General features: G+C 37.0%; 1 protein-coding gene across 4 annotated transcripts in view; it reads left to right on the top strand.

Moving 5' to 3' along the window:
* Window positions 1-13035, top strand: part of syt2a (synaptotagmin IIa) — a 422896-nt gene that overhangs the window by 349589 nt on the left and 60272 nt on the right. The window lies entirely within an intron of this gene.

Genomic DNA, 13035 nt, shown 5'->3' with positions numbered 1-13035 from the left:
TGTAACTTGGTGCTAAGTATACACAATTCTAGTGATACCCCCTGTATACTGTCTTAGGGAATATTGAAAGGCTTTTTTGGAGTTTTCCTCAGAAAAAATGAAAGCAGAGAAATTCTGCAAATTTTATTAAAATGTCTTATTTTAGTATGATAGGCCTCAAACTTTTTTGGCCTGTGGAACTGCTCTTATGCCATAGGGTTGAGCATTTCTTTACAGTTGTATGTATTAAATATACTGTAAGTACATATGTCTTTTGCAAAATGACCAAATAATTTCTTAACACTTTAGGTACTGCAAAAATGCATCTATTACTCATTTACCATTATGTAACAAGACCTTACCATCCACTTCTTTGGGTCTTCATAGCATCAGTAAAGCATTTATTCATCTCTGCAATGTGACCTATTTTTTTTTCATTTTATTGATTTTATTGAAAATCATTCCATACAAATAGATCAATTTTTACAAAAAATAAGATTGAAAACAAATCAACCCCCACTCCTGAGAAAGAGAGGATGGCCAACAGAATAAAACTTAAAGCTATTAAAACTAAATAAATCGATGAGTTTAACAGGCGGATAAAGATAAATGAAGAAGAAAAAGAAATGGGAAGAGAATTTACTTCATCATTGCTTGAAGAGCTCATCTATACTAATTAAAGGCAAAGCCCTCACTCACTCACTCACTCACTCACTCACTGACTCATCACTAATTCTCCAACTTCCCATGTAGGTAGAAAGCTGAAATTTGGCAGGCTTATTCCTTACAGCTTACTTACAAAAGTTAAGCAGGTTTCATTTCGAAATTCTACACAGAACGGTCATAACGGTCAATAACGGTCGACAACATCGGCCATGTTGAACTTTCTTATTTATGGCCCCATCTTCACGAAATTTGGTAGGTGGCTTCCCTGCGCTAACCGAAACCGATGTACTTACTTATTTCGATTGGATGACGCCACTGTCGGCCACCATATTGAACTTTCCAACATCACCAATTTTCAAACTTCCCGTGTAGGTAGAAGGCTCACCCCATCTTCACAAAATTTGGTAGGTGACTTCCCTGCGCTAACCAAAACCGATGTACGTACTTATTTCGGTGGTATGACGCCACTGTCGGCCGCCATATTGAATTTTCCAAATGTCACTAATTCTCCAACTTCCCGTGTAGGTAGAAGGCTGAAATTTGGCAGGCCCATTCCTTACAGCTTACTTACAAAAGTTAAGCAGGTTTCATTTCGAAATTCTACGCGTAACGGTCATAACGGTCAACAACGTCCGCCATATTGAACTTTCTTATTCATGGCCCCATCTTCACGAAATTTGGTAGGCGGCTTCCCTGCGCTAACCGAAACCAATGTACATACTTATTTCGGTGGTATGACGCCACTGTCAGCCGCCATATTGAACTTTCCAACGTCACTAATTCTCCAACTTCCCGTGTAGGTAGAAGGCTGAAATTTGGTACTTATTTCGGAGGTATGATGCTGCTGTCGGCCGCCATATTGAACTTTTAACGGAAACCGATGTCCGTACTTATTTCGTTGGTATGACACCACTGTCGGCCGCCATATTGAACTTTCCAACGTCACTAATTCTCCAACTTCCCGTGTAGGTAGAAGGCTGAAATTTGGCAGGCTCATTCCTTACAGCTTACTTACAACAATTAAGCAGGTTTCATTTCGAAATTCTACGCATAACGGTCAACAACGTCCGGCATGTTGAACTTTCTTATTTACGGCCCCATCTTCACGAAATTTAGTAGGTGGCTTCCCTGAGCTAACCGAAACCAATGTACGTACTTATTTCGTGGTATGATGCCACTGTCAGCCGCCATATTGAACTTTCCAACATCACTAATTCTCCAACTTCCCGTGTAGGTAGAAGGCTGAAATTTGGCAGGCTCATTCCTTACAGCTTACATACAAAAGTTAAGCAGGTTTCATTTCGAAATTCTACATGTAATGATCATAACGGTCAACAATGTCCGCCATGTTGAACTTTCTTATTTATGGCCCCATCTTCTCGAAATTTGGTAGGCGGCTTCCCTGCACTAACCAAAACCAATGTACGTACTTATTTCGTGGTATGATGCCACTGTCGGCCGCCATATTGAACTTTTCAACAGTCTTTGTTACTTATGGGCCCATCTTCAAGAAATTTGGTACACGGGTTCCCAACGCTTACTGAATCCTACTTACGTACATATATATCGTCCATAGCCTGCACCTCGGTCACCGTGTGAGGTGGCGTTGGGTCCCCCATCCCAACGCCTCCCACGTTGTTGGCTGCCTGACTATATAAGACCATCCGTCGCTCCGGTCTCTACATTCTCCTCCTTGCTTCGCCACGGGATTCACGTCTCCCTACTGATAACTACAGCCTTTTTGTTTAATCCACGGCTTCTCAAGTGTTTTATTGTTTGTTTATTACAATTATAGTTATTGTATAGGTATTTTACACTTACTTTACATTTCTCAGGTACCCATTTCCTTTATCATTCCAACCCCCATTACCATGTCTATTGAGGTGATCACTATCGATCAAAGAACTGTCACTTACCGAGTGGTTTCCATGCCCGGAGATACTGTACCACCTACCTTTTCCATTCTCTTTGTTACATATTGCACGGCCATATCAGGCTCACTCTTGATATCCGGAGGAACATTCTGTCTTATGTATTGAATGACTGGGACAGGTTCAAGGTGTGGACTGATGATGGTACAGGAGATAATTAGACTACACAGGAGCACTAGAAGAGTGAAATGCTTAAGCCCTTCACCTATGGTTCTGAATGTGAGTTGATGGCTGCCGCTGAATTGTTCGGTTGTCGCTTTCAAGTGTACCGAAATGGCCAAATATTTTACACCTTTCGACAACCGCCAATGCCTCTTAAACATCTTAGATTCACAGGTGACGATTTCAATAGTGGACACTTTGATGTTTATGAATGTTTAAACTCTCAAAAGCTGGATGTGATTTTATCGATGAAACCGGTTGTGTGCTTACAACGCTTGACAGATGCCGAATGTCACTTCAACACAACAAATCCTGCAAATACTGTCGTAATTGAAACAAACCATGAAACTGAAACCGATTATGACAGCAGCAATCCAAGCTGTGAGATTTGAGACAAGATTACTGTTCACATGGCCAACTGTAAGTTACATGCTCAAGAGTAAGCTCAGCGCACAGCTTGGTCATGTTACAACCGAAGGGCAGAACTGACAACATGGTATACATAGAGATCCTTAACAAATAATTATTGGCATATCTTCCCTCAGTTTAAAAAGGGTTAATTTTTTTTCTTAATAAAAATTTTAATGAAGTACTTCGCCGCTGCGAAGCGCGGGTATTTTGCTAGTTCTATAATATTATTGATTAGATCCTGCCAGGTTTTGAAAAAGTTCTGCACTGATCCTCTAACTGAGAATTAGATTTATTCCAATTTCAAATAATATAAAACATCAGTTACCCACTGTTTTAAAAGAGGAGAGTTAGGATTCTTCCAGTTTAGCAAAATAAGTGTGTGTGCCAATAGTGTAGTAAAGGCAATCACAGTTTGTTGTCCTTCTCCACTTTAAGCCCAACTGGAAGAACACCAAACACAGCTGTTAATGGGTTAGGAGGGATTGTGACACCAAGGCTGTCTGAAAGGCACTTAAAATATTTTGTCCAGAATGATGTTAATTTGGTGCAGGCCCAAAACATGTGACCCAGTGAGGCTGGAACTTGATTGCAGCGTTCGCAGGTTAGATCTTGCTCTGGAAACATTTTGGACAGTTTCAAGCGAGACAGACGTGCTCGATGTATAATTTTAAGTTGAATAAGATGAATTTGCGCATATGGAGCTTGAGTGAATTCTCTGCATTGCTACCTTCCACTCCTTTTTTGATATGTTGAGTGATAGATCTTTTTCCCAGTGTCCTCTTGGATCTTTGAAAGGGAGGGACTGTAAAATATTTTTATATATTGCAGAAATGCTGTCTGAGTCCTCGAAACTGAGCAATATTTTTTCCAGCATAGAGGAAGGTGGGAGATGGGTAAAATCTGGCAGGATCTGTTTAACAAAGTTTCTGATTCAAAGATAGTGAAAGAAATGTGTTGCTGGAAAATTATTTTCAGAATGTAGTTGTTCATAGGATGCAAAGATGTTGTCTATAGAAAGATCTCTAAGCAATTTAATCCCAAATGTTTTCCTGATATTAAAAACTGCATATGTTTGCGAGGGTTGACAAAGGTGGTTCTCATGTAGAGGTGCCACAGAGAAAAGATTCTCCATCTTAAAATGCTTTCTACATTGGTTCCATATTCTGAGTGGGTGAAGCACAATTGGGTTATTAATATATTGGTGATAACTTGCATTTATTGGGGCACAAAGCAGGGAGTATAAAGAAGTACTGCAGGATTTTATTTCTATTGTGACCTATTAACAAAACTTTGGAGTGGTCTGAGGTCTTCATATTACATATTTAGTATAAGACCTATGAATACTTCATATTAACAAGTAATTTTACCATCATGTCAATATGCCACACTTCACAAAGATAATTAACCTACCTACTGATGTTTTATAAGCATTATGAAGACCAAAAGAAGTCTATGTTTAGGTCTTGTTCCATAATTGTAAATGAATAATAGATGCCTTTTTGTAGTACCTGAACTAATGAGTTACTAATATTTCTTGCAGACAGCATTATATTTTGCTTAAAAGAACAGTTTTACTTCGTTCAGTTATTGCTAGTATTTTCAAAATAACATTAGAGAGTCTACTAGTTGATTTATTTAATTTTTCTAATTATAGTAGTCATTTTTTTCATTCTTATTCATATTTATCATTATTTATAAGGTTGTACTTGATGGTAGTGTGACACATTACTGCTTTAAAAAATGTTGGTACTCATATTCTGGCATCTTAACTTTTGATCAGCAAAGTAATGACTCACAAGAACTTAGTGCAAGAGCAAAATAAAGAAAATAATAGGTTCTCTCTTGCTATGACTTCAGTAGTTTTGAATTTTGACTAAGGATTATGAACAACATTTTGTTTTTTAATTAATGTGTACTTGACCTCTCCTAATGTGTGATTATCACAAAAACACTCGTACTATCCCTCTCTGCAGAGCTACACAAAATCTATTTGGTTAAACAAATTTATTGCAACTTTCCTTCTTCCACCAGTTGACTGTCTTAGCATTAATTTTTTCTAATTGCATTGGGAATCATTTGTTAAGAGAATCCTGTTTACAGGAAATTAGGTGAGCCATCTTAACATAACTACACCTACATATCTTCACTCTGTACCAATGCTTTTTTAGTCACAGTTACTCAGGAATTTTAGCACAGCAACATCCATCCATCTATTATCCAACCCGCTATATCCTAACTACAGGGTCACGTGGGTCTGCTGGAGCCAATCCCAGCCAACACAGGGCTCAATGAAGGAAACAAACCCCGGGCAGGGCGCCAGCCCACTGCAGGGCACAAACGCACACACACCCACACACCAAGCACAAACTAGGGACAATTTAGGATCGCCAATGCACCAAACCTGCATGTCTTTGAACTGTGGAAGGAAACCGGAGTACCCGGAGGAAACCACAGCAACATTAAAAATAAAATAATTCTTTTATTTACACTGTGTGGAAAAATGCTGGTTCAGAATCTCTAAAATGTGAATAATATTCCAGAAATTCAAAAAGAAAGTTATCAATATCAACATACTGACATTCTCCAATCAAGGCCTTCTGAAGTAAGACACAAAGCCCAGAGACGTTATAAAGGAAGACAAGAAAACACATTTGGTTTGAAGTAGAGTTGTCTATGTGGGTCTCACTAAACAGGAGGCTAAATCCTGGCCACACCTGAAGCACAGGATAGATTCAGTTGTGGAATCTTACAGTGACAAGATGCTACAAGGCATTCTTTGACTAGAGTGACTGTTCTAAGTCAGCAAGAGATGACTAATTGGAGAAGCCAATTTTTAAATTTTGAGTTCCTTTTTAGCATAACCGTAAGACACATTACGAATAAAAATACTCATTTGAACAAAACATGCTACTGAGTAACTAAGAATTTTATAGCGAGTGAAACATGAAGAAAAGCACACCTGGTCTTGCGAAATGTACTATTAGGCAGAAAAAGAAGATAAACTGAAAAGTCTTAACACTGAAACTTCAAGGATTTTCCTTGCTCACCTGTTCCTACATTGACAAATGGCAGTGACTGCCTGACATTAAACCAAATCTACAGAGCAAAACAAACTCACCACAGACACAGAACAGCAAACAGACAGCCAAGAGAAAAAAAATAATAAAAGCACAAGGTTAACATGCAAAAAAACATATATAATTTTGTAAAATGTTTTAAGGAATGTTGAGTAAATTATGTAAAAGTTCTGATGACCTAACAATCATTCCACTGATCCAGGGAAGTATTGCACAAATCACACTTTTGACATCAAGACGTAGCTGAATATGCCAAAGTCTTGTAAGCAAAGCTCAGTTTGTTCAACCAATACAAATGGTTTTCAGTTACTCAAGGCAGGCTTTTCGATTGTGCATATGCATGTGATAAATAAACCTCCCAGAAAAACGTTTGTCAAGAACATCTAACCCGATTGGAGAAAAAAAAAAAAACGAGAGTTTTTCAGCACTGAAACAAGAAGTAATGCACATGTTGAAAAAAAATGGCACAAATCTGTATTAGCACTAAAAGGGCATGTCTCTGATGTGGAGAGTTAAAGGAGCTGAGTGGAAATCTATATACTGTATAGGCCTAAGTTCAATACAGTTCTGAAACTCGGCATTATTTGTTATTGGAAATGTTTCTGATTATTACTTAAACTAAAAAAGTTTCTTTTGAATTGCCCAGTTTTATGTATATAAAATCTTAATTGCTAATGTCAGGAAATTCCTATGGACAATCTGGTGGTGTAAAATCCTGATGTACAATCCAAGTTCCCTCACTCATGTCAAGTATTGGGCAAACCATAGCTATCCTAAATGGTGGTTGAGAGCACTTTTTAAGTATTTAACTTAACCACAAACATCTGTATGCAATTCATCTGTATGAGTACCAGACCAAAATTGCCAATTTTATAATGAGTGTTTCCGTTTTACTGGCAGATACTTGATTACAATGGAACCATTTTAATATACTGTATGTTCCAAAACATTATGAGTATGTTCCAGATAAATTTCACTCTTTATTATTAGACAATGTGCCTGTAAATGTTGTCATGAAATATGAAATATATCAAAAAATAACAAACGGCTTTATTTCTGCTTCAGCCTTATGATGTTCTATAAGCTCCCACTTCAATAAGAGCGTCAAGGAGAGGCATACATCATGGTTAATCCTTAAAGGTCTAGAAGTATGGCGTGTTCTTTTTTTTTGTCTATTACTGTGAACATCTTGGTGATATTTATTGTTACAAACTTATTGACTATAAATTATAAATTGTTGCTTTATGTACTTAATTGTCTCGGCTTTATCATACCTATTTTTTTATTGGTGCATTTTATGTTTTTGTTTTGTGTCACATCGTAGACAAAAACAGAACACTGTGTATGAATGACATGCTGATTTAAGTTAATTTTCTGCATTTTTGAAATAACAGTTTTACCTTCTCATAATGAACATATCAATGTTGTAACTACAAATGCAGAAACAATAGATATGCTATAGAAAATGTTGGAACCATTCTCTGAGGTTTTGTTTGTCATTCAATAGAAGTTTCATGAACTCTCAAGCTACAGTTCCATGTTAAGTTTCATTCATAACTTTGGATGGAGCAGGCCAAGAGGAAATGCTTATTTGCCTCAGTTAGCAAACACAACTTGCCCTCTTTCTCTTTGATGAGATGATATTTACATTAGAACATTAAATCAACCTAGACGAGAACAGGCCATTCAGCCCAACAAAGCCCGTCAATCCTGTCCACATAATTCTTCTAAAAAAAAACATCAAGTTTAGTTTTGAAAGTCCCTAAAGTCTTACTGTCTACCGCGGTACTTGGTAGTTTATTCCAAGTGTCTTTAGTTCTCTGTGTAAAGAATAATTTCCTAATGTTTGTGTGGAATTTACCCTTAACAAGTTTCCAACTCTGTCCCTGTGTTCTTAATGAAATCATTTTAAAATAACAGTCTCAATCCACTGTAATAATTCCCTTTATAATTTTAAACACTTCAATTAAGTCTCCTCTTATCTTCTGAAAAGGCTCAGCTCTTTTAATTTTTCTTCATAATTCATCCCCTGTAGCCCTGGAATGAACCTAGACCCTTTTCTTTGGACCTCTTCTAGCCTGTCCTTTTTGTAGCCTGGAAGTCAAAACTGCACACAGTACTCCAGATGGGGCATCACCGGTGCATTATAAAGCTTGAGCATAACCTCCTTGGACTTGTACTCTATACATTGTGCTTATATAACCTAACATTCTATTAGCCTTCTTAATGGCGACTGAACACTGGAAGTTGATAGTGTAGAGTCCACTACAACTACTAAATCCTTCTCATAAGGAGTACTCTTGATTTTCAGACCTCCCATTGTGTATTCAAATCTAACATTTTTACTTCCTATGTGTAATACCTTACATTTACTGACATTAAATTTCATCAGCCACAAATCTAGCCAAGCCAGTATGCTGTCCAAGTCCTTCTATAATGATTTAACAGTTTCCAAATTATCTGCCAATCCACCTATGTTGGAATCATCTGCAAAGTTAACCAGCTTGTTACTTAATTTCTTATTCAAATCATTGATATATATTAAAAATAGAAGTGGCCCTAGCACTTACCCCTGTGGAACATTACAATTAACATCAGCCAATTCTGAAACGTTCCTCACAACATAACCTTCTGTTTCCTGTGTCAATTCTGCACCCATCTAAACACATTATCCGAACTCCTACTTCTTTTAATTTGATGCCCAACCTTTCATGTGGCACCTTATCAAATGCTTTCTGAAAGTCAAGATGAATAATATCATATTCTCCACTTTGATCATATCCATTTGTTGCTTCCTCATAGAATTCCAGCATGTTGGTGAAACATGACCTTCCTCTTCTGAACCCATGCTGACTATTCAGAAAAACTCCTGTACTTGCCACGTTGGCTGGAATACAGCTGAATTGTCAAATTAAGTAAGGCTTGTTCATTTAGTTCTAGTGCTGGGTGGTATGACCAAAATTCATATCACGGTATTTTTCAAAATTATACCGGTTTTACGGTATTCAACTGTATTTTTTTCCCATGCATGAGTAGATGTTAACCACATTTTCCATTGCAATTACTGCAGTAGACTGGCTAAGAATATCCTATTCCACTGTCATGAGAATTGTACAATGTACAAAAAAACATTTTAATGTTCACACAAGTATTAATACAGGTTTGCATGGCCCCATACAGTGACAGTTTTCAAGGGGGTGGCACTAATGAAGAGAAGGAAACACATTGCATGACAGTTGCAGTCAAAATATAGAACCTTTTTATTGAACAAATTTTGCAAACAACTTAAACTAAAATTTTGACAACATATTTTTAACCATCCAAAGAGGCATTTAGACTTAGTAAAATATCCAGAGGTGCTTGTCAAAAATTGTATTTTACTAAACATGTCTTAGAAAAGGAATAAATAGTAAATATTTTTGTAAATCAACTACACTTTCTGTTAATGTTAACAATCTCTGTCCATGACACGTTAAAGTGACTTTTTAAACAACTTTACCATCATTAAACTGCATAATATTTTAAGTAATAAATAACAATAAAATAAATAACAGTGCAACTTCCAGTAATAATACTATTACTTCAAGACTTCAAGCCCTGGTGAATTATACAGTATTCACCAAATAAAAATAAAATAAAATAAAACAAGTGCAACTTGGTGATGACATCTTTACCAACTGAATCATCATTAAAGCAAATTGCATTAATATGTACCTTGCTTCAAGCTAAGCTATATACATAAATAATAAAACTGCAACTTGCATTTATAATGCTGTTTGAGGTATAGCCCTATGGAAGCGTATTAGGGCCACAGTAAAGAAAAAAAAAAATATGGACACAGTGAAGAAAAAAAAAACTATATGTCGAGAATAAAGTCGACATTTTCACTTTATTCTCATAGTTTATTTTGTCATTAAAGTAGAATGTCGTAAACTAAACTTTATCCTAATATCAATGTTTACTAGATTTTCTCAAACCCCGTCATAAGTTAATTTAGCACATTAAATGCTTTGTGTTTTGTTCCCCGACCCAGTTGTTAATCGCTACAAGCTTCTTAAACTGACTTCCTCCGTACTAAAAGGAGACTCAGGCAGCAATCGCTGCACAGAATACATTTACTTCATGATATTTCTGCTCTCTGAAAATTTAGAATGCTAAGATAAATACTTGATATCATTTTCATGATGAAATGCATTTAAGCAGGTATTAAACATGCACGGTAGTGTGGCGGTAATGCTGCTTCCTTACAGTAAGGGGTCCCCAGGTGTACATTCAGAGTAGAGAACGTTATGGCAGGTGTGACGAGGCTCCAAAAAACTGGATGTATTGATGGGTATCGCACAAGTTTAACTTAAATATTGTGTAAATGTTGGGTTTGTGATCTGTTGGTCAGAGACACGAACACAGAATTCAATGGATGGTCTTCTGAGTGGGCTTTCTTTATTACATTCGTGCTGTCTCTGTCTGGCGTACCAAAACCCCAGTTCCTATCCTTTCTTTTTCTTTCTCCACATAATCAATCACCACACGATAAACGTCTTTGTGAAATAAAACTAGTCATAAACAGCCCACGAAGTGTTCAGAACTTTTAAAAAATCTTCGTTATACATGTTTAATTATGCCGTCCATTCAGGGTTGCGCCCATCCCACCAAGCATTGTGTGCGAGGCAGGAGCAAATCCTGAACGGGGAGCGCCATCACATCACAGGGTAAATACAAGCAATACATACACTCGGGTCAATATAGCATAACAAAACCCCATATCCTACATGACTTTGAAAGGAAACTGAAGCACGCCAAGTAAACCCACCAGAAAAACATGCAAATTCAAGGCAGCAACACCCGGGACCCCCTTGCTGTGAGGCAGCAGTGCCACATCCACACCACCGTGCCCCCACATGATTAGTACATGCTTGAAGACTAGAATTACCAGGGCCTACGAAAAAACTCATAGATCCATCCCACCTTAATGTATTTCATCATGAAAATGATATCAAGTATTTATCTTACTGTAGCATTCTAAATGTTCAGGGAGCAGGAATATCATGAAATTAATGTATTCTTTGTGGTGATCGCTGCCTACGCCTCCTGTTAGTGCAAGAGGAAGTCAGTTTAAAAAGCACATAGAGATTAACATGGCTTTCGGGAACACTTAACACAGCATTTAATGTGCTACATAACATTTGACGGGGTTTGAGAAAATCTAGTAAATTAAATATTAATTTTAAGATGAAGTTTAGTTTACAATGTTCTACTTTAATGACAAATTACGAGAATAAAGTCAACTTTTAGACTTTAATCTCGATGTAAATGGCAAGACTAAAGTAGAAATGTCGAGAATAAAGTCAACATGTCAATTTTATTCTCATCATAAGTGTCGAGATTAAGAAAGGCCGAGAATAAAATCAACATGTCGTCACACTATTACACAATACCCAGGTACATTACACAGCACTGAAAAAAAATAAAACAAGTACAACTTGGCTTGCAGTATTATCCAGTAGTATAGAAACAGTATTCACACATTGAACATAATGGTTCACATCCGAACTTTTAAAACCAAAGGATCTCCAGCCAACAGACACAGCATCTTTTTTTGGCAAAAGTTCTTCTGTGTCATTATGCTCAATTTTATTGTCTGCTCCAGCTTCAGTTCTGGAATGTTCTCTGTCCATTTTCACTGTTCAATACCTCCACTAATGCATGTACTCCATTGTATGCGTGTTTAGCGGTGTAGCAGTGAAAAAAGGTACCCCCTTAAACAGTTTCCCGCTGTACCACATTCCGAATGTTGTTTAGGCTATTTAAATCAGTGTTGCAGTATAAGAAAAATCCATATCATAACGAAAATAAAAAAAAGTGTTTTGGTATTAACCGGTATACTGCCTAGCACCATTTAGTTCACTTAGTGGAATATTCTGCTGGTCTGCTTTTATAGCAGGGTAAAAATGGCCAATGAGACCATGTGACCATGCCCTTATGACTCTTCAATTCCACCCGGGGGGTAAACGTTAATATTATACAAAGTTATTGTCTGTTATACCTGCATTTTTATCACTCTTTAATTTAATATTGTTTTTTTTTTTATCAGTATGCTGCTGCTGGAGTATGTATAGTGCCTTTCTTTAATTCTGGAATGATACAAAGACTGCCAGACAAATGATGTAGAACTAAAAAGCACCAAAACACCATGAAATGCACTGAACTGGTTGTGAAACTTGACACCTTGTAGGTTATCATTCATAAAAATGACAGTTTTGATTCATTTGAGACTGTGGGCACATGGTGAATGGCATGTAGATTTGACAGTAGTGGTGACATGTATTAGGGTGAAAGGCAGCAATCTCAAAACATGTATTTCAGCCACAACAAACCCACATCCCTTGTCCAAATATAGATCATTGTGGTTTCAAAGCATTTCTCAACAATTGGAATATGGTTGTGAACTGTACACCTAGATAAGGCAAAAATGGAGGAGAGGCCTCCAAAATGCTCTACAAAATGCAGGTCATGACCTTCACTGGCCAACCCAGAAGAGGATCACCCCAAGCTGACTTACTTCAACTACTATGTGCAAGCTTTGGCTTAGCAGACCTCATAAATGGGAAGCTAGCTTAAAAGATCAAAATGTAAGGAAATATTGCAAAATATATTAAAAAGCCCTATAAAAGATTGGATAACCCTAAACCCCTGGTTTGTGGAAGACAGGGTAACACACAATCTCTATAAACAGAAGATTTGTTTATTATTATAGAAAAGCTTAACGAGAATGCTGAAAAGCGTAAAAAAGGAGTTGTCTAAAAGGCAAT

Source organism: Polypterus senegalus, chromosome 3 (genome assembly GCF_016835505.1).
Source record: "Polypterus senegalus isolate Bchr_013 chromosome 3, ASM1683550v1, whole genome shotgun sequence".
In the NCBI taxonomy this organism is placed as follows: domain Eukaryota; kingdom Metazoa; phylum Chordata; class Cladistia; order Polypteriformes; family Polypteridae; genus Polypterus; species Polypterus senegalus.
Note: the sequence above shows the minus strand (reverse complement) of the source record. Positions and strands in the feature narration are given on the sequence as shown.